Source organism: Monodelphis domestica, chromosome X (genome assembly GCF_027887165.1).
Source record: "Monodelphis domestica isolate mMonDom1 chromosome X, mMonDom1.pri, whole genome shotgun sequence".
NCBI lineage: Eukaryota > Metazoa > Chordata > Mammalia > Didelphimorphia > Didelphidae > Monodelphis > Monodelphis domestica.
The window spans coordinates 17,826,493-17,850,324 of NC_077235.1; the positions used below are offsets into that span (position 1 = coordinate 17,826,493).

At 35.9% G+C, this 23,832-nt stretch overlaps 1 pseudogene; it reads left to right on the plus strand.

Moving 5' to 3' along the window:
- The first annotated feature begins 22,346 nt into the window (after window positions 1-22,346).
- Window positions 22,347-23,374, plus strand: LOC100022948 (kinesin-like protein KIF22; annotated as a pseudogene).
- Window positions 23,375-23,832: the final 458 nt, after the last annotated feature.

The window sequence follows — 23,832 nt, forward strand, 5'->3', positions numbered from 1 at the left end:
TTGTATCACCATGTCCAGTTTGGTGTTTATTTCTGGCTTTTCTGGGAGTCCAATTATTCTTAAATTTTCTCTTCTCCCCCTGTTTTCCAGATCTATCACCTTGTCGGTGAGATATTTTATGTTCTCTTCTAATTTCTTGGTGTTTTGGCTTTGCTTTATTAGTTCTTGCTTTAAAGCCTGGTTTTCTTTTACAGTTTGGTCAAACTGGTTTTGTAGATGCGTGAATTTCTTTTGCATCATTTCCCACTTTTCCTCCCAGAGGGCTTCCATCTTTTTGGTCCTTTCTGATTCAAACTCTTCATGGGTTTGTGGAGAGTTTCTATTTCCTTTGGAAGATTTTGGAGAATTTTCTTGTATATCTTCTTCTATCTGCTCTGTATTTTGTATTTTGGCTCCATAGAATGTGTCCAGAGTCGCCCCTTTCTTCTTATTTTTCTTGGTATTTTGGGGCTTCTGTGCTTCTGTGGAGTTTGTCATCTCTGAACGTGGAGGATTGGCTTTTCTTGTCTTTGTCTGGTGATCAGAGGCTTTAGTCCTGGGCAGATGTTGGTTCTATGAGCGTTCCCTGGGTTAAACTGAATATGCCTCACTGGAACTGGAATGGAAGGGTCGGACCACGAGGCCACACTCTCCCCCTGGCTCGATTTCCGGAAGTTGCCTTCAGAATCCCTGGCCGTGAGGCTGTTTCGTCGTCCTGCGGGGGGATGGGCTGCCGCTTCCCCAAGCTCCGAGAGCACAGACTTTCACTGAGACTTGGATAGCAGGATCCAGCCCGTGAGGCTGTCTTGCCCGCCCTGAGGGTTGCTGTTGTTTTGACCAGCTCTCTGCAGCGGAGGCCCCAGGCAGTAACTTTCACCCGGACCAAGCGGCTCTTTGCAGCGGAGGCCCCAGGCAGTAACTTTCACCCGGACTGGGACTTGGGTAGAAGACCCTGAGGGTTGTTGTTCCTCAGACCCTGCTCTCTGAGCCCGGCACGGCTGCCGCTTCCGGGAGCCTTGGACTCTGCGCTCCTACCCCTGAGGTCCGAGGGATCTCGGGTTCTGGCTTTTAAGGGGAGCCGTACCTTTTGAACCGGGTCCAGGTCCAGGAGGAGGGTTCCCAGGGTCTGTGCTGTTGATCGTTTTGAATTTCGGCGCCTTAGGAGCTTCTAGTTTGAGATCGGTCGGGAAGGGTTTTCCGGAGATCTGAACTTCAGCTTTCTCTAAGCCACCATCTTAACCGGAAGTCCCTTGAGTATGTTTTAAAACAGTGTATATTTTAATCAAATATGGGCATAAAATTTTTTAAAAGGTTAAGAGCCACAGTGTAGAGGTGTTACTACAAGGGAATTTATTTTATGCTTACCATGAATGACTGGAAAATATAAGGTGATTCACCTCTTTAAAAGAGTCAGTGATGAACTCTCTAATGAACTTGTACTAATATCAGAACTACTTAAGTAGCAAAATCACTGAAAAGAAGGGAATGAGCAAGATTTAATGGATAATGGCAAGAAATAATTATTGATCTTTGAAGTGTCTAGATTCCAGGTAACAATTTGCCACTAGCAATAATAGTTATTATGGGTTATAAATGAGCAATTTAGACTAGAAGAAACCTACTGACTTAAAATGAAGGGATTGGGGGCAGTTGGGTGGATCATTGGATTGATAGCAAGACCCAGAGATGGGAGGTCCTGGGTTCAAATTTGGCCTTAGAAACTTCCTAGCTGTGTGACCCTGGGCAAATCGCTTGATCCCCATTGCCTAGTGCTTGCCACTCTTCTGCCTTAGAACCAAGACACAATATTGATTCTAACATGGAAGGTAAGGGTTTAAAAAAAGAATGAAAGGAATGAATTCTGGAAGGTAATTTGGAATATACCCAAAAGACTTTAAAAGACTGAATCCCCTTTGTTCCAGCAATACCAGTACTAAGTTTGTACCCCAAAGAGATAAAAAAATGTTTGTACAAAAATATTTATAGCCACACTCTTTGTGATGGCAAAAGAAATGAAAAAAGAATGGGTGTCAATTAATTGTGGAATGGCTGAAGAAATTCTGGTATATGATGGTGATGGAAAACTATTGTGCTATAAGGAATGATGAATTGCTTGTTTTCTATAAGAACTGGAAAGACCTCCAATGAACTGATGGGGAGTGAAAGGAGTGGAACCAAGAGGATATTGTACACAGTAACTGAAACACTGCGGGACAATCAGATGTAATTGACTTTGCTAATAGTAGCAATGCAATGATCTAGGACAATACCCAAGGGATTTATGAGAAAGAATGCTATCTATATCCAGAGAAAAAGCTGTGGGAGGAGAAATACAGAAGAAAAACATGCAATCTACCAGTTGTTTATGTGGGTATATGATTGGCGTTTTGGTTTTTAAAGATTACTCGATTACAAAAATGAATAATATCAAAATAGATATTAAGTGATAATACAAGTATATAACCCAGTGGAATTGCTTGTCAACTCTGAGAAGGGGGAAAGAAGAGGGGAAAGAAAGAATATGAATCTTGTAACTGTGGAAAAAACCTTTAAAATTAATTAATAAATTTAAAAATTAAATAGAATCATTTTAACTTTTGATTAAAAAAAAATGAAGGGATTGGCCAGTATCCAAAGAAAAGATAAAAAGATAAATATGTGTTGAAATATGTATATTTTAATACACATGTTCATCTTTTTTATTTTAATTTTTTATTATTTAGTCAATTTAGAACATTATTCCTTGGTTATAAGAATCATATTCTTTCTCTCCCTGCCTTCCCCCACCCCTCCCGTAGCCAACTTGCAATTTCACTGGGTATCACATGTGTCCTTGATCAGAACCCATTTCTATGTTGTTAATTTTGCACTAGGATGTTCACCCAGAGTCTATATCCCTAATCATATCCCCCTTGACCCATGTAATCAAGCAGGTGTTTTTCATTGGTGTTCTCCACTCCCACAGTTTTCCCCCTGAATGTCGCTAGCATTCCCTTTCATAGATCCCTCTGGGTTGTTTGAGATCACTGCATTGCCACTAATGGAGAAATCCACTACATTCGATTGTACCACAATGTATCCATCTCTGTGTACAATATTCTTTTTCACTCTGCATCAATTCCTGGAGGTCATTCCAGTTCCCATGGAATCCTTCCAGTTTATTATTTCTTTGAGCACAATAGTATTCAATCACCAACATATACCACAATTTGTTCAGCCATTCCCCAATGGAACGGCATCCCCTCATTTTCCATTTTTTTTGCCACCACAAAGAGCGCAGCTATGAATATTTTTGTACAGGTCTTTTTCCTTATTATCTCATTGTGGTATAAACCCAGTAGGGCTATGGCTGGGTCAAAGGGCAGACAGTCTTTTAGTGCCCTTTGGCATACTTCCAAATTGCCCTCCAGAATGGTTGGATCAATTCACAACTCCACCAGCAATGCATTAATGTCCCTACTTTACCACATTCACTCCAGCATTTACTTTAGGTTGCTGTCCATATTAGCCAATCTGCTAGGTATAAGGTGATACCTCAGTGTTGTTTTGACTTGCATCTCTCTGATTATAAGAGATTTAGAACACTTTTTCATGTCCTTATTAATAGTTTTGATTTCTTTAACTGAAAATTTCCTGTTCATTTCCATTGCCCATTTATCATTTGGATAATGGCTTGATTTTTGTACAATTGATTTAACTCTTTATAAATTTGAGTAATTAGACCTTTGTCAGAGGTTTTTGTTATGAAGATTTTCCCCCTAATTTGTTACTTCCCTTCAAATTTTGGTTGCATTGGTTTTGTTTGTATAAAACCTTTCTAATTTGACGTAATCAAAATTATTTTTTGTTTTGTGATTTTTTTCTAACTCTTGCTTGGTCTTAAGTCTTTCCTTTACCAAAGATCCGACATGTATACTATTCTGTGTTCACCTAATTTACTTATAGTTTCCTTCTTTATATTCAAATCATTCACCCATTCTGAGTTTATCTTGGTGTAAGGCACGTGTTTATCTTTTATTGGGCTTAGAATCAGTAAGGCTTATCTTCATGAGTTAAAATCTAGTATCAGACATCTGTTAGCTGTGTGATCCTGGAGAAGTTACTTAACCCAATTTGCCTCATTTCCTCATCTATAAAAAGAGCAATGACAAATTGTTTCTTATCTATTAAATGAGGAAATGGCAAACCACTCTAGTATATTTGTCAAGAAAATCCCTAAACAAGTTCATGAAGAGTTAGGACATGACTGAAGTGATTCGACAACAAAAATCTATTGATCAGTGAAAGATCTACGTTTTAGGAAACACTGTCCATTGATTATCATACAGAAGGTTTACACTCAAATGTAACTAGGAAAAATATTCATTTTAATATGAAAGAATTTAAAAGTATCCATTTTCAATGTTAAATATGTGTTAAATACATTTTGTTCTTTAAAAACATAAAAAGCACTGAACATAGAAACAATGAAGCATTGAGAAAGAGCTAACTGAGTTACCAGGGTTTTTGCAAAAGACTAGAAAAATCATAGGGTAATTTGATGATGATATGAGAGCCAAGGAAGAAATCCTTGAAGGACTTTCATTAATGGTCTTATTCTATAAAGAGGAAGAAAAGAGAAAAGAGGAAGACAGTAATTTGGCAAGATCTTGTGGAATTTCAAAGGAAATATGTCAGATCTTGAAAGTATTTAGATTTAAGAAAAAACATTTTCCATTGGTAAATGGAGTGAAGATTTAAATTTAAGCATATATATATAGAGAGATAATCTATAGCCATCTATTAATAATAAGAAGAAAAAGGGGAATAGTGGAAGGGCTCTAAGGGAACCAATTACCATTCTGATAAGGAACTACTGAAAAAAACACAGGTTATTCATTAATAATTTAAAGAAGGCGAATGAGGAAATCCCTGATTATCTTAAATTATTGGCTGAACTCTTTAAGTAGCAAAATCATAAAAAAGAAAAAATGTATTTAGCAAAAACTCATTGATATTCACAAGAAGCATTTATTGATATTGGACATATTTATATTCCAACAAACAATTTTCACTGGCTATTTTAGTGAAGGCTTATACCCCAATGTATGTAAATTAAATATACTGACTTTTGAATGAAAATAGTCAGTGCCCAATATACTATTAAAAAATGAAAATGTGTTAAACATATATTTGTACTTCAAAAAAGAAAAATATTTTAAAGACAAGTGATAGTATTGAGCAATAAAAGAGCTAACATATATGGGACTCAATTAGTTTGTCATAGATGCCTTGAATATTGCTGGTGAATTGCTTAAATTTTTGGAAAAATCAATGACAAATCCCTAACTATTTTGTACCACTGGATGAATGATATAAGCAGAATAAGGAGAGAAAAGAGCAATTAAAATAATTCCTGAAAGTTAAGAAGAAACTCTTATTAATCTAAGAAGCATAAATATTAAAGTGAACAATTTTCTACTGGCTAACATATTGAAGTTTTGTGTCTAAATATAAGTAAAAAAATGTACTGATTTTTGCATGAAGGGTTTGGACAATATATCTGTTTAAAACTGAAGAAGCAAAAAATGTTTTTACCTCAACAAAATCCTAAGTTGAGTACAAGAAGATACACGTTTTAAGTAATTTCCCTCTTTATTGGCACTGATAAAAAAAAATCAGAGCTTAATTCATTAGTATTTTGAAGAGAGTCAAGAAAGGAATACCCACTGGACTTGTCTTACTGACTGAACTACATAAGTATCATAGGCAGAGAGAAGAGAAAGGAAACATTTTAGCAAGATCTGAGGGAAGTTAACAAGGAACCTAATTGTTCTTGGAAGCATTGAGATTTAGAAACAATTTTCCATGGCTATGATACTGAATATTCTAGTTTAACTTCCAGGAAAGACAAACTGCTAACATGTACAAAGGGACAAATTTACCTCCAATAAAATGTTTAAATATGAAAGAGACAAAATCATTAAGTTCTTCAATAAAATCATGAAGTTCTTCAATCAAATCAGAAGTATTTTTTAAATAAAGAAAAAATATCACATAGTTGACTACCTGGTTGGAGAATCCATTATCTTGCTTTTTAATAATAATGAGAAAAATCACTGGTAATTAATACTCTGGAGAGAAGTAACTAGGAAAATTCAAGAAAATTTATATTATTTTTATAGGTAGAGAAAAGAGGAAGAAAAGATATTAGTGAGATCTCATGGAAGTAGATTAAAAATACACACAGACACACACACACACACATAGTGATTTTGAGACAATCTAGATTCTAGAAAATGCTTTTCTCCTAGCTATCATAATGAAATTATGTCATATTCATATTTAAATGCAAATACAGATACTTACAAATAAATTTGAAAGAATTGGCCCATTTTTAATATTAAGTTAAAAGATAAAGATGATTTTAAAGCATATTTATACTTCAAGAAAAAAATAATATTAATACATATAGAAAGAGTGAAATTTACTAGAATTGATGAGACTACTTGCCAAAATGACTAGCAAATCACTGGTGAACAGAGTAGTATTTTTAAAAGAATCAAACGGGAAATGCCTAATGAATTAGTGTTCATTGCTGAATAATCGAAGCTGCTTTAGGAGATGAAAGAGAGAAAAAAGGAATTTAGCAAGATCTCCTGGAAGATGACATGAAAAAGTTATTGATCCTGGTAACATTTAAATTTCAGAGTACAATTTTCCACTGTTTCTCACATTAAAATTTCAAGTCTAGTTGGCAATATAGAAAACCCACCAAATTGAATATGAAAGTTTTGTTAGTTTTCAATAGAATGTAAAGATGTTTTAAATATGTTTTGTATTCTTTTTTTTAAACCCTTACCTTCTGTCTTGGAGTCAATACTGTGTATTGGCTCCAAGGCAGAAGAGTGGTAAGGGCTAGGCAATGGGGGTTAAGTGACTTGCCCAGGGTCACACAACTGGGAAGTGACTTAGGCCAAATTTGAACCTAGGACCTCCCATCTCTAGGCCTGACTCTCAATCCACTGAGCCACCCAGCTGGCCCCTATGTTTTGTTTTCTTAAAAAAAAAAAGGAAAATCATTTCTTAGAAAAAGAAAAAGTGGAGCATACTGGTAAAGCCATGTATTGTGGAGGAACTTATTTCTTTTCTTGTCAGGAATGAATGGAGAATTGCTAAAATCATTAGGGCTATTGTAAGAACTAGCCAAGAAATCCCATCCAAATTGTCTCAATTGATGAATTAAACATATAAGAAAGAAAAACAGAGAAAAGACAAATAATTTTAATATCTTATGGAAGGATATGTAATACTTACTGATCTTGAAGGCTTCTGGATTCTATGAAAAATGTCCATTGATTATCACTTCAATAATATGCATTAAGATAGGAGTAGAGAAAATGTGTCAAAATCTACAAGGAGATTTGTCCTTCAGAATAATAGGTAAGATGAAGATGTCTTAAAATATGATTAAATTTCAATGAATCAAATTTGTTTTTAAAAGAAAAAATAGAGCTGTGTATTTGAAGAGCTGAACATAAGATGAATCAGTTATTAAAATTCTTACGAAGAATGATTATAAATTCAATGCTGAATCTATCAGTAGTTTGGAGAGAGGCAACCTATACCATCAATAATTTTGTACTAATACCTGATAGATATAAGCAAAATAAGCATAGAAAAGGCTAAGAAAAGAACTCAGTAATATTTTGAAGGACAAAAATATTTAGTGAATTTCAAATCTAGAGATTTTATGAAATAATTTTCCATTGGCTGTCATAATTCAATGGAAGGAGGAAAAAATTACTAGTAGAAGGAAAATCAAGAGACAATAGTGTTACGGAATTTTTAAAAAGTACCTAGGAAAATATGGCAGTCACCAGTACCAGAATTTACAGAGATTTTAAGGAAGATGAATAATAAAAAAGGCCATTGGATATAGCAGTTAAATGATCACTGGATAGTCATGAAGAGACCAATTTTAGTTGAAAAGTAGAGGTCATAAGTATGATTTCGAGGAGATGAGAAGTGAATAGATAACAAAGTTGAGACAATAAGTATAGGATTTTGACAGTGACAAGAGTTATTGGAAAAAATACCTTGAGGAAATGGAAGAATCAAGAGAATGGTTTGATATTTTGTATATGTCACATGCAACATACTACATAATAATATTTCAGTAAGATTCGTCAGAAGACATATGACCTAGTCAACTCATGATGAAGAATAACCTAATCCAAATCCCAACAATAATCAAATAATATAATTGTGTAATTCAGACTTGAGGGCAGATATATTACAGTCTCTTGAATTTGAATCATATGTACTCTAGCAAATGACAAAATCCACAAAGAAATGAGTGCAGGCTCCAGCAGTAATAATAACTGGCTTTTCATAAAGTCTAGCTAACCAAGCTCTAAGATGAAAGTTCTAGTTAAGAATCAGAAAGGAATGCCCAGGTATTTTTTCTGACAGAAACTGTTACATCCTTAATTTTCTAACATTTGTTAAAAGGACAAAGTTCTACAGCTCATTGCTCTAAAGGGAAGATGAAAAAGAAAGCACTATGGCCACTTTTCTAGGTCGTATGTACATGCAACTCCAGTGGTGAGGTGGAGGTCAGTGCCTTGCTCTGGGGGAGGTATAGGGCAGAGTTGGCTAGAGTGAGAGAGATGAGAGCTCTGCTCTTCTTGGCTTTTTCTGTGAGTCTCTTCAGGATCTGCAGTTACTTAAGGCACTTCTGGCTTCCAGTTTCTAGGGAGAAAGTGCACCCTGCTGCTTACACGGTAGACCCTCCAAACCAGCACCTTTGCCGGCCCAGAAGTTCCTGCTGCCACTGGGGGCTCAGCGCTCTGGGTTGGGGGGGAGGGGTCCTGGGACCTTCCTTCTGCCTTCCCCTTAAACCCAAGTGTTCTCAGATTCTGGCTTTTGGGGGGCATACCTTTTGATTTAAGTCCAGAAGGAGGGTTCCCCGCCTCTGTCCTGTTGTTAAGTTTGAATTTCAGTCCCCTAGGAGCATTCAGTTTGTGATCAGTAAGGAAGGGTTTTCAGATGTCTGAACTTTTGCTGCTTCTAATCCGCCATCTTGCCTCTGCCTCCAAGACAGCCCTCATTACAAAAGACACAGAATACCACATTTCATTAGTTATAAACCACTGTATTAATTTTTGATTGAATTCAATTTTTCATATACCCCGTTAGAAAAGAGACATGCTTATCTAACAAACTAAAGGAAGGAAAAGTTAGATACCCTAGAGTGTCTTTTCTGCTACTTACCCTAATTTCTTTTAAAATTTTCTTCATGATACCTTCAGATCTCTATAGCAGACACCAGTGATAACAAATGTTTTCCAATTTCTGGCTTTTGATCCTTTTTAGTCCAAGCAATCTTATTTTATGATCACATTTTGTTTTGTATTCAATTCATTATTATTAAAACTGTCAGTGACTTACTGATTGGATTGCAAGACCCAGTATAGGCTAAATTCAGTTCCACTATATTATGAACTAATTTGACAATAGCTGTAGGCAAAACCATGAGATAACTCAGAAACTGACAAGAAGCAGAGATGAGATAGTGGAGTAAATGCAGGGATTGTCTAGGCTCTCCCAAATTCCCCTCCAAGCAATTTAATTTAAAATAATGCCTTAAAATAAATTCTGGAGCAGCAGAACTAGCAAAAAGATAGGGTGAAACTATTTTATATTCAAAGACAACTTAGAAGGTCTACAGGAAAGGTCTGTCTCACTGGGATGAGAGTGGAGAATAGTCACATACAAGTTATACCACAGCAAACCAGCATGTACCTTAGGGCAAGTGAATGAGCAGCTACAGTTTCTGGAGTATTCAGGTCATAGAAAGTAAGAAGGCTGGACAACTGGACAGAAAGAGACTACTGGGGATACTATCTTAGCACAGGGTACAAGATTCTGTTGCACTGCCCATAGGGGGTTTTTGTTACAGGTCTGGGTCCACAGTCCCAGAGTGGGAAGAAGCACTAGCATACTAGAGCCTGTGGTCACAAGGGAAAGTATACCCTGGTCATAGTTCCAGAGTAGAAAAGCTTGTGGTCACTCATATATCAGAAGAGCCTTGACTACACTTCTCCTTAGATCATACCACCTTGGAAGAACTGAAAACTTACAGGTCTCTAGAACTAGGTCTACAAACTACAGTATAGAAACCCTGAAGCTTAGGACAGGGCCTCTTCTACCCCAAGATCAGAGCTCAACTTTAACATAAAGTAAAAAGTCAATAAAAAGACTGGGTAAGGTTACTATGGTGACAGAGAAGATCAAAATACAAGCTCAAAAGAGGACAATAATGTCAAAAGAGCTACATGTGAAGCCTCAAAAATGTATACTGGTATCAGGCCTAAAAATAATTTATTGAAGAGCTGAAAAAGGATTTTTAAATCAAATAAGTAGAAGAAAATTGTGTAGAGAGAGTGATGCAAGAGAATAATAAAAAATGGCAAAATAAATACAAAAAATGGAAAAAGATGTACAGAATATACTAAAGAAAACAATATAAAGTAGAATTGGTCAAAAGTAAAAAAAAAGTACAAAAATTCACTGAAGAAAAGAATCCTTAAAAATTAGAATTAGAAAAGTGGAAGCTAATGACTCAATGAGAAATAAAAAAATAAAAATAAAACAAAACTTAAAAAATAGAAGAAAACCTAAATATTCTATTAGAAAAATAATTGGAAAATAGAGGAAAGGTAATTTTTTTTAAACCCTTACCTTCCGTCTTGGAGTCAATACTGTGTATTGGCTTCAAGGCAGAAGAGTGGTAAGGGCTAGGCAATGGGGGTCAAGTGACTTGCCCAGGATCACACAGCTGGGAAGTGTCTGAGGTCAGATTTGAACCTAGGACCTCCCATCTCTAGGTCTGACTCTCAATCCACTAAACTACCCAGCTGCCCCCGAGGAAAGGTAATTTAAGAATTATTGGACTACCTGAAGACTATGATCAAGAAAAGAGCCTAAACATCATCATTCAAGAAATTATTAAGGAAAACTACCCTAATCTTCTAGAACCAGAGGGTAAGAAAATTTTTGAAAGAATCCCTTGATCACCTTCTCAAAGAGATCCCTAAGTGAAAGCTACCGGAAATATTACAGCTATAATCCAGGGCTCTCAGGCCAAGGGGAAAATACAGCAAGGAACCAGAAAAAACAATTCAAATAACATAGAGCCACAGTCAGAATAACAAACCATTTAGCATATTCTCCATTAAAGGATTGGATGGCATGGAATATGATATTCTGGAAGGCAAAGAAGCTAGGATTACAACCAAGAATTTCTACCCAGTGAAACCGAAAATAATCCTTCAGGGAGAAAAAATAATATTTAATGAAATAAAAAACTTTCAAGTATTCCTGATGAAAAGACCAGAGGCAAATAGAAAATCTGATTTTCAAACACAAGACACAAGAAAGGCATAAAAAGGGAAAAGGGAAAAAGAGTACAAGTAAGGGGCTGGAACAGAATCTATTATTCTTCAGCTGTTAAAAAAAAGCAGGTGTAGCAATCATATCAGACAAAGGAAAATAAAAATAGATCTAATTTAAATAATCATTTATTTATATGTCAACTACATTTTGCTAAAAAGTACAATAGATCAAAATAATCAGTACTAAAAACATATACACCAAATGGTGAAGAATCCAAAATTTTAAATGAAAATTGAAATGAGCTACAGGTAGAAATAGTAAAATGATAGTAGTGGGGGACCTCAACTTTTCTTTCTCAGAACTAGATAAATCTAATTAAAAATAAACAAGAATGGAATTAAGGAGGTGAATTGCAATTTTAGAGATGCTAGACCTTTGGAGAAAAGTGAATGGGAATAGAAAGGAATATCTTTGCCAAGTGGTGTACATGGAACCTTCAAACCTTTATGACACAAATATGATTTTGATACCTAACCCAGTGAATAAAAATAGAGAAAGAATATAATAGACCAATTTCCCTAGTGAATATTGATGCAAAAAATTTAAATAAAATATTAGCAAGGGGATTAAAGCAATATATCACAAAAGTCATACACTATGACAAGGTGAGATTTATGCCAGGAATACAGGGCTGGTTCAATATTAGGAAAACAATCTGAATACTTGACCATAACAATAACAAAACCAAAAAATTATATGTTTACATCAAGAGATGTAGAAAAAAAACTTTTGATAAAGTATAACACTCATTCCTACTAAAGATATTAGAAAGCATGGAAATAAATGGAGCTTTCCTTGAAATGAGAAGTTGTATCTATCTAAAATGATCTGCCAGCTTTATTTTTAACTGGAATAAGTTAGAAGTCTACCCAAATAAGATCAGGGGTGAAGCAAGGATATTAATTATCACCACTATTATTCAATATTTTACTAGAAATGCTAGTTATAGCAATGAGAGAAGAAAAAGGAATTGAAGGAATAAGCAACGAGGAAAAAAAACTATCACTCTTTAGATAATATGATGGCATACTTGGGGAATTCTAGAGAATCAAATAAAAAACTTGTTGAAATAATCAACAACTATAGCAAAATTGAAGTATATAAAATAAATTCACATAAACCATTAGCATTTTTATATATTACCAACAAAGCTCAGTAGCAAGAGACAGAAAGAGAAATTCCATTTAAAATAAGTAGAAACAAAACAAAACAGTTAGAATTCTACCTACTAAGAAAAACTCGGGAACTATACGAACACAATTTAAAAACATTTTTCATACAAAGTCAAATCTGAACAATTGGAAAAATAACAAATGTTTTATTGCTGAACCAATGTAATAAAAATGACAATCTACCTAAGTTTATTTATTCAGTGTCATGCCAATGAAACTATTAAAAATTTATTTGTAGAACTAGAAAAATAATTAAAAATTCATCTGGAAGTATAAGAGATCAAGAATATTTAGGGGATTAATTAGAAAAATACTAAGGAAAGTAGTCTAGTAGTACCACATCTCAAACTGTATTATAAATTAGTAATCATCAGAAGAATCTAGTACTAGCTAAGAAATAAAGTAATGGAACAGTGTAATATATTGGGTACCTAATACACATTATGTAATGTCCATATTAATCTAGTGTTTGGTGATTGCAAAGATCATAGCTTTTGAGACAAAAACTCACTATATAACAAAAACTGTTGGGAAACTGTAAAACAGTTTGGCATTATCTAGATAGAGAACAACATCTCTCACTATATGCTAAGATAAGATCCAAATGGGTACATGGTTTAGACTCATGTTGGTGAGCCTATGGCACACCTGTTAGAGGGAGCTCCTCTCCCTCTCCACCATGCCTGAGGCCATTTCTCATATCACCCATCCCTCTGCCCAGCAACCAGTGGTAGCACTTCATCTTTCTCTTGTCTGGGATAAGGCTGGGGGCTCACATGGAGCATGCGGGTTGCAGTTTGAGCACTTGGTCACTAAAAAGTTTGCCATCATTAATTTAGACATAAAAGATGAGCATGAAAAATTTCACTTGTCAGATCTCTGCATAAAAGAATAATTTATGACTAAATGAACTAAAAAGAATTATGGGATGCAAAAAGGATAATTTTAATTACAGTAAATTTTAAAATTTCTTTACAAGCAAAACCAATACTCCCAACATAGAAGAAAAACAGAAAAATAGGAAAGAATTCTTAGTAAGTCTCTCTGTTAAAGGCTTCATTTTTCAAATATAAAAAGAACTGAGTCAAATTTATAAGAATATGAGTCATTCCTAAAATGATAAATAATTGAAGGATATACACAAGGAGTTTTTAGATGAAGAACTCAAAGCTATCTATTATCAAATGAAAAAGTGTTCTAAATCACTATTGACTAGAGAATGAAAACTAAAGCATATCTAAGGTACCATCTCACATCTATCAGATTGGCAAATAGGACAGAAAAATAAAATGACAATTGTTGGAGGGGATGTGGGAAAACTGGGACACTAATGCACTCTTGGTGGAGTTGTGAACTGATCCAATCATTCTGGAGAACAATTTGGAACTATGCCCAAAAGGCTATAAAACTGTGAAACCTTTAGATCCAGTAATACCACTACTAGGACTGTATCCCAAAGAGATAAAAAAGGACATATATGTACAAAAATATTTATAGCAATTCTATTTTGTGGCGGCAAAGAATTGGAAATCTTGCCCATTAATTAGGGATGACTGAACAAGTTGTGGTATATGACTGTGATGTAATACTATAATTCTATAAGAAATGATGAACAGAATGCTTTTAGAAAAAAAAAAGAAAAGGCTTACTTGAACTGTTACAAAGTGAGCAGAATTAAGAAGATCAGAGTAAAAAGAAACAGCAATATAGTACAATGATCAACTGTGAATGACACCTATTCTCAGCAATATAAAGATCTAAGACAATTCAGAATAATGATGAATATCCATATCCAGAGAAAGAACTGATAGAGTCTGAATACAGATTGAAATATACTACTTTTTACTTTACTTTTTTGTGGTCTTTTTTTTGTCTCTGTTTTTTCCTGCAACATGACTAATCTGTAAATATATTATTCAGGACTGCATATGAATAGCCTACATCAAATTGCTTGCTGTCTCAGGGAGGAGTGAGGGGGGGAGGGATTGAATTTTGAACTCAAAATGAAAAAAATAAACAAATTTTAAAATTTGTTTTTACGTTATTGAAAAATTGAAATATTTAAAAATAGAAATTGAGAAAGAAAAAACTTTGGCCTCATCAATACAATATTCTCATGACTATTTTCAATATGATTGTTTTTTATTGTTCATTATTCTAATAAAATACATTTCTTCAGATTTTACATCTAAACTCTTTAAAAATGCTTACTCTGGACTAATGTCAGTCATTTATGCTTAGCCTGTGAAAGAATATTACAACAATCCATGCCAGAAATCTCTGGTCAGAGCAATTATTAAAGTATCAAATTACAAACAAATTTACAAATTTAGAGGGAAGACAGTAACACTGAAGGGGAACTAGGAAAGGCTTCTTGCAGAAAGTAGGATTTGAGCTGAATCTTGAAGGAAGTCAAGAGGTAGAGAGAAGGAGGGGTAGGATTAAAGTTCTAGCGAGAAGGATCTACCAATGTAAAGGTATAGAGATAGGAATGTTCCATGCAAGTAACAGCAAGGAAATCAGCATTGCTGAATTGGAGAATGTGTGGAAGGAAATAAAGTCTAAAGAGATTGTAATGTTTTCAAGGGGCCAAATTGTAGGGGGCTTTAAAAGTCAGAGGAGTTTACATCTGATCCTGGAGATGACAGAGACACTGAGCTTTATTAACAAGAAGGATATGAGAACTGCATGTTAATATGATTTCTTTGGCTGCCTAATGGACAATGAAGTGGGGAGAGACATGAGGGAGGGACTTCACTTAGAAGCCTATGACAATACTCTACGTGTGATGAGGGACTGCAGTACAGAGATAGCTGTGCTAAAGTACAGAAAGGAGTATATATGAGAAATGTTTCAAAGATAGTATCAATATTTCTTGGCAAGAGATAGGATATACAAGGTGATCCAGAGGAGTTGAAGATAAAATAGTTCTGAGCCACAGTGACTAGGAGGATGGTAATGCCCTTGGCAAAAACAGGAAAATTCAAAAGAAGGGAAGATTTGGAAAGAAAGATAACGAGTTCAGTTTTGGACATGGTGAACCATTTGGCGTGTTTAATAGTTACTTGGAGGTGTGATACAGGAGGATAATTTATCTATCAATCATCTCTGCATAGAGATAATAATTGAACCCATGAGAGCTGATGGAATTACCAAGAAAATGAGTATAGAAAAGGAATAGGAGAGGGCCCAGGACAGAGCTGAGGGGATACCTGAAGTTAGCTTAACCTTGAATGAAATAGGATCCAAAAGAAGACAGAGGAGAGTTCAGATAAACAAGAGGAAAACCAAGACAAGGCAGGGTCGGTGAAACCTATGGAAGAGAGAGTATCCCAAAGTAGACAGTATCAAAAGCTGTGGAGAAGTCAAAAAGGATGAGGACAGGGAAAATGTCATTAGATTGGGCAATTAAGAGATGACTGGTAACTTTGGAAGGAGCAATTTTAACTGAATGGTAAAACTAGAAGCCAGACTGCAGAGTTCAGAAGAAAACGAGTGGCTAGAAATTGGAGATATCCAGTGGAGATGGATTTCTTAAGCAATTTAGTCAGGAAAGAGAGGAGAGATAAAGGACAATAGCTAACATGGGTGTAATGATGAAATATGTATTGTTTTAAGGCTAGAGGAGACATGGGCATGTTTTTAAGCAGTGGGGACACATATAATATTCAATATGATATTCATCTCTAACTTGTTCTCTTTTTTTAAAAAAGTCATTAACAATAAAAAATGAAAAAAACAGACAGTGCCCAATTTCTTTAAAGAGGTAAAAACTGATTATATCAATTTCCATAATGAGACCAAAGGAAACTAGAAAATGTCTTATTAGCAAACACTTGATCTTCATACCAAAAAAGAGACATAGTAACCAAAATCTTGCATAGGAGTGTGGTAGAAGATTATGAGAAGCATTACTTCACAAAAGAGAAACAGTAGAGCAAAAAAAAAGATATTTCTAGAAAGTCTGGAGAGAGACTTGATAAGAATAGGTCATCCCAAAATATTTAAGAATGAAGAATAGAGAATATCCAGAAAAAGGGAGGGGGGAATCTAATAAGTTTTTTATAGCAATGACAGTGGAGCTCACAAGTTTGAACTCTTTAAATATCACTGTCACTGAAGTAAAAACTGTACAAAAACAAAGAGATGAGAAAACTCTGGTAAACAAAAGAGAATCATAGAAGAAGCAATGTAGTTTGAGAGCATTGAGGGATCAATCCTCAATGTAGTTTTAGGGAAAAAAACTATAGGTGTTACCACTATCAAAAAAGTGATCAAGAAAGTATCAGATATATAGCAGACCACATCTTTACTTCAGAGGCACAATCAACTGAATATACCCAAAGATCTGTGTTTAAATCCTGTCTCTGACATGTGCTGGTTAGGTGATCAAGTCATTAAACTTTCAGTGTCCTTAGAAACTCTAAGACTATAAAACGCAAAGAAGATACTAAGATACTAACTTGCATCACAATGCTGTCCCAAGTGGCTGTCCCAACAGAGGAGGAATTTGAAATCCAAATAGGTTGTATGTCCCAAAGGTAGTAAGTAACAGAGATGAGATTTGAACCCTAAATTAGGAAACTTGCTATAGCAGTTGAAATGAGAATTTGGAACAAGAGTTTTAAAATGAGAATAGACTCGGCTTCTTTCACACATTCCAGTTCCTATATTTGGTAGCAAATGCCTATGTATTTCTAGATTTATCTATTATTTCTGCTCTCAGATCTATGCTTTGAGATATTTTTAGTGCAGTAATTGGGTAAGGGGAGAGCAAATATGTGATTGGAATGTTTTCTTAATTTATTTGAGGTTGATTAACAAAGGGGATATATACTATTGTATTCATAATCCTAGGTGCCAAGGGGACATTCAGGTCCTGATGGACACTTATTTATTAAATATAACTGGGAAAATGGTGGGGAGAATTTCTTGGTGAGTTTCAGGAAAGAATAAAGAAAATAATAAACAATTAAATTTACACAGGTATATGATATAGAAGCCAATCCTAAATTGTGTGGCCAGCATCAAAAGGATTCCTTTGAGTCATTTTTTCAGAGTAGAGATCAAAGCCTATATTACCTTTTCTCCTTGAGATTCTACATACTGTAGCAATGTGAATTCAGATTCTATAGGAGAAGGGGGGAACCTGAGTCATAAGATATCCTAAACAAGGACAGAAAAGGTATACTAATGAATATAAATATATGTATTCATATACATATAGTGTGTCCCAAAAGTCTAAATGCAATTTTAATAATTTCAGAAGCATAAAGGCTAGACACTTTTTTCCTTTTTTTAACATTGTTTTATTTGATCATTTCTAAACATTATTCATTGGAAACAAAGATCATTTTCTTTTCTTCCCTCCCCCTTCCCCCCACCTCTCCCATAGCTGACGTGCGATTTCATTGGGTATCACATGTGTTCTTGATTCGAACCCATTTCCATGTTGTTGGTATCTGCATTAGAGTGTTCATTTAGAGTCTCTCTTCAGTCATATCCCTCCACTTCTGCAGTTGCTTTTCCTCGGTGTTTTTACTCCCACAGTTTATCCTCTGCTTGTGGATAGTGTTTTTTAGATCCCTGCAGATTGTTCAGGGACACTGCACTGACACCAATGGAGAAGTCCATCACCTTCGATTGTACCACAGTGTATCAGTCTCTGTGTACAATGTTTTCCTGGTTCTGCTCCTCTCGCTCTGCATCATTTCCTGGAGGTTGTTCCAGTCTCCATGGAATTCCTCCAGTTCATTATTCCTTTTAGCACAGTAGTATTCCATCACCCACATACACCACAATTTGTTTAGCCATTCCCCAATTGAAGGGCATCCCCTCATTTTCCAATTTTTTGCCACCACAAAGAGTGCAGCTATGAATATTCTTGTACAAGTCTTTTTCCTTATTATCTCTTTGGGGTACAAACCCAGCAGTGCTATAGCTGGATCAAAGGGCAGACAGTCTTTTATCGCCCTTTGGGCGGCTAGATACTTTAAAAAATCATTTGAGCATTGAATTCCTTAAATTTCTTTTATTTGTGAATTTTGAACAAAAATTTTTCATTTTAACAAGATAGGGCACCTTGTCATTATGTATTGCATGTACTACAGTTTCTGGATGACTCTTTTTCAGACTGGTGGATCAGCAGCGGATGCCTCCCTGCTTGGCCACCTTGGTCACTTGATTTATCTCTATTAGACTTTTTCTTGTGGGTTCACATTCAAATTGTCACATTATATCAAATTTTATTCTTTGGATGATCTTAAGGCTAGGATTTCACATGCAATCTTTTCAGTCACTGAGCAGCAGCTGGTGAAAGTTTTTTGCAAAGTTTGAAAACTGACTAGAGTAATAGGTAGCACTCAATGGTGGTTCTGAGGAATTTTAATAAGCAACATCATAGTTTTAAGATACAAAAAATTGACTTTTCCAGTATTACTTTTTATAAGATTGTAGCATTTATACTTCTGAAGTTATTTGAGCTTGAGTCTACACTAACACTTTTGGATGCCTTGTATATCCAATAGCAAGTAATATAAATTCCTTTTTATTTCCCTGAGAAAAAAATAGCAATTGTAATTATGAAGTTCCAAGAAGCAAACATATCCTTTTACATATAAAAAGAGTCATAGACATCATAAACGAAATACTGTGAAATAAGTAGTGACAGGCATAGTTTAATGAGCTTCAAAACAAACCCAAGTCTTCTTATTCTGCAACTATTTTCCTCCTTATGTTTAAAAGTATATTAGAAGCAGTTGAGTAGTATAATGGGAAATGGTATAATGAACAGAGAGTTAGCCTTGGAGTTAGGAAGCCCTGGATTCAAGTTCTGCCTCAGACATATACTATCTGGGTGAACCTGAGATCAACTTCTTAGAACTCTAAGTCTAGGAGACTCTCAAAGCCTAAGATTATAAATTGTAGAGAAGGTGCTGACCTGTAAAACTGTAGAGAATTTTCTCATCTAGAAGTTTGCTCTATCAATTAACTTACAGATGCATTCTTTATCCCTCTTTTTTATAACAGTATATAAAAACAGTAATGAGGTTTTAAAATAATAAATATACTCATGGGTAATTATTTGCTTATGTGTATTCCATTTGTGAAATCTTGGTACTGTTCAAGGACAGTGAATACACAGCATTATCTCTTGACCTTCAGTAATTCTCCCACTCTTAGTCTGATCTGATCCTGCACACAAGCCATGAGTATTCTTATCCAACATTAAAAAAAGAAAACTCAAGCTGCGACAAATTAATGCAAGGGTCATGAGGTCACATGAATTGCGGAAATGGCACAGTAGGAGAATATGAAACCCAAGACAGTTGAATATTGGCCTCTAGGCATCAAAATGGGTTGGAAGGCACCTTGAAATAATATAGTTCATTTCCTTGATTCTAAGGGAAAAAAGTATATTTAATCTAGTCTAGACAAATGCAAAGACTTCATATTCTTAATGATCTCCAGGGATAAAGAGTCTATAAATTTCTTCAGTATCATAGTCCTATACTTCACAGTCTTCAAATGCAGTGTTTTCCTTAAATAATACAACCTCAGGCTGCTCTATGATAAGCCCCTTTTTACTTGTTCTTTCCTCAGATGAAGTGGAAAGCATCTGGTCAACAGCTGGGCAGCGACCTCTATTATGTTTCTTCAACAATTTTAAGACTGCTGTAAAGTCATTAGCATATTTTCTAAGCTAAATGCTGCATGTGGCAATGACTTTTAAACTCTAATGAACAGAGAAGATATAAAACATTAGAATTATTAAATAAACTTGTTATGTTGCTTTCAGATATAGACTAATTCATATCGATTATTACAAAATATTATAAAAGGGGATAGTAGGTGGAAAATAATATCAGTTCATGAAATAGTTAAAAACAAACAGTGGATGGGAAAATAAATCTGCAGAAAGCTTAGTATGAAAATTAACTTGGCCAGATCATCCCAAGGGCATGTAGAAATATAAATGGAAGAATAAAGGGAAGAGACATAAATGAAAGAGATGTGGATAACAAACAGATGAATCGCAGACATAAAGAGGATACTCAGTATTACCAAGGATGACTTAGATGAAAGTAGTGGTACAAAAGGCATTGTATAGGAAGTACATGATCAGAAATAAAGTAAGCTCATCAGGCAGGCAAAATGAATTATGACAGGACTACACTATTATCCAAGGGGGTAAGAAGAACTTTAGGGATCTAATCTCATCATGGTTGACAATGGAACATACATTTAAACTCTTAACAACTCATTAGTATAAATACTATATGAAGAAATAGAAATGGTACAAAAGAAAAAAAGTCATGAGGAGTGGTAGGACATAATCAAGTGGGTAAAAAGAAATATATCCTTGGGGTAAAATGATTTTGAAAGATCTTAGGGACTGGTTTTCAAAATATTTTAAAGAGGGAAAAGCAAAAGAAAATGGGGGGAAACCTATAGACAGTAATAGTAACCCCTAAAAGGTGACAAGACATCAACAACTATCAACCCATTTATGTGCCTACAAAAAATTACTTTATAGTGGTAGAGGACAGTGTAGCTTTAAAGATTCTTTCCTAAATAGCAATTTACCAGGCTTATAGTATTTAATAAAATTCCTTTCACAGATCAAAAACAAAAATAATTTTGTTTGACAGTCCACTGATGAGCAATATCAAGAAAACTATAGAACTGGGAGACAGACATATGCTTGTATGATAGTGTCACAAGAAGAGTCCAAATTCAAGAGGGGTTCCTAAAAGATGATAAAGTAGATGAAGAATGACTAGTGTCCAGATTATGAAGTGCAGATAATAATGCATGTACTGAGTAAGTCCCTCCATACATCTATCTTTGTCAGGCATCTCAGATAAATTCTGAGGGCCCCAAATTGCATAGGAATAAGAAAAGAGTAAGCTATATTGCATTTAGGAAATTATATAGTACCTTTAATAACTTCATGCTATTTTCTGACACAAAACCCATCCTTTAAGTACCAGTATTCTAAAGAAATGGAAGAATTCCATGTGAACTGGAAAGACCTCCAGGATGGATAGAGAGTGAAAGGAGCAGAACCAGGAGAACATTATATACAAAGATAGATACATTATGGCACAATCGAATGTAATGGACTTTTCTACTAGCAGCAATAGAATGATCTAGGACAATTCTGAGGAACTTGGGAGAAAGAACACTGTCCACATCCAGAGAAAGAACTGTGAGAGCAGTGCAATAGGGATATGATTAGGGTTTTGATATTAAAGAATCACTCTACTGCAAATAGGAATAACCATGGAAATGGGTTTTGAACAATGATACATGGATAACCCAGTGGAACTGCTTGTTGGCTTTGGGAGGGGGGAGGAGAAAGAGAGGGGCAGGGAGGATTATGAATCATGTAACCATGGAAAAATATTCTAAATAAAAATTTAAAAAAGATAAAAATAAACACCAGTATTCTCCTAGTTATGCTATATGGCTTGATTACAGTGCTATATTATTACCCATGAAATGAAAAAGGACCTGTTAAAGACCTTTCTAAACAAAATTACTACTTTCTGCAAATGACAGGCCTTTGCAGGTTAGAAAGATAATCCTTCGAAAAACATGAGAGGGCACTGACAAAAATTGCACAGGAAGAACAATGGGTCCCAATATGAAGTAATCAGGAGAATTTGAACTCTTGGAGGAACCAGCTCCAATGGAAGGAGTTGGTTTTGGGAGTGGGAGGTCAGTGGAGATGGCAGAGCAGAAGCCTAAGAGATGGTGGTAGTGGCTGTTGCTGTTGCTGCAGGCACTACATGTTGCCAGCTGAGCAAAGGCAAAACCAGCCATTGCCCCTCTGTGGCACAAGTATGAGTGGTTGTGAGGCTTAGGCCCTTTGTGGAAGAGGTCAGCAGCACCAGTGAGAGCTCCTGTGTATGGGGGCCTGGACAGCTGTTTCTTGGAGATTGCCAACCAGAGAAAGTCAGGAGATACTCAAATACCAGTTTGATGCCTTTTATGGGGAAACAACCACTCAGCAGTACATCTATGTTGGCTTCGTCCAGCCTATCCTTCGCTACTTGATGAATGGACAGAACACCAGTGTACTTGCCTATGGCCCAACAGGTACAGGGAAGACATACACAATGCTAGACAGCCCAGAGCAGCCTGGCATCATTCCTTGGGCCCTTAAAAACTCTTGCAGCTCACCTGGGAGGAGAGTACAGAAGGTGGACCCTGGGCCTTTGCTGTCTCCATGTACTATTTGGACATCTACCAAGAGAAGGTGTTGGACCTCCTTGCCCCTGCTTCAGGGGACCTGGTGATGAAAGAAGATTGATAGGGGAACATCCTGATCCCTGGACTCACCCAAAAGTCCATTGCTTCCTTCACTGCGTTTGAGCAATACTTCCTGCCAGCCAATAAAAATTGGACTGTGGGAGCTACCTGTTTCAATCAGTGTTCCTCCCAAAGTCATGCTGTGCTCCTGGTTAAAGTAGAAAAGTGGGAGTGAATTGCCCCATTCTGGTAGTGGGAAGGAAAGATCTGATTGACTTGGATGGTTCTTAGGACAATTAACTATGTCAACCAGGGCTTATGGCTAAAGAAGAGCAGAGACATAAATGCCTCCCTCTTTGTGCTGGGCAAGGTGGTAGATGTATTGAATCAGGGCCTCCCTCCCTAGACAGCAAGCTTACATGATGCTCCAGGACTTCCTCGGAAGTTCAGCCCACAGTGTACTCAATGCTAACATTGCTTCAGAAAGATGCTTCTACCTAGATACTACAGTAACATCACAACTCTGACTCCAGGTCCCAGTGAAGCCAAGCCAAAAAGAATTGATGGATCCTCCAAAAGCAAAGAGGACCAAAAGCCAGAAAGAAATGGAGGACAGGACAAGTAACTCAGAACTTCCACTTGGCTGTCCCAAACTCAGCCCTCTGAAGCAGCTGAACACCCTAGAACCAGCTGTGCAAGAGTGTCTTCTAAAAACCTTGATCAAATTATGGACCCCCAAGGGAGCCACAGGACTTCAATCCTAAACATACAACAAGGAGAATTGACAGCTCTAGAAAAGGCTTTGAAAGAGAAGGACTTAGGGTTTCAGAGGCTGGAAAAAAAGTATAAAGAGCTAGAAGCCAACAGAGTCAGAGGCCCAAGGAATTGGAGGAAAAGGAGAAAGTCTTCCTGGCCCCGCCTTGCCCCCTTCCCTCACAAACAATATCCATGACCAAACCTCTGAATAGGGTTGTACCCTTTTGGC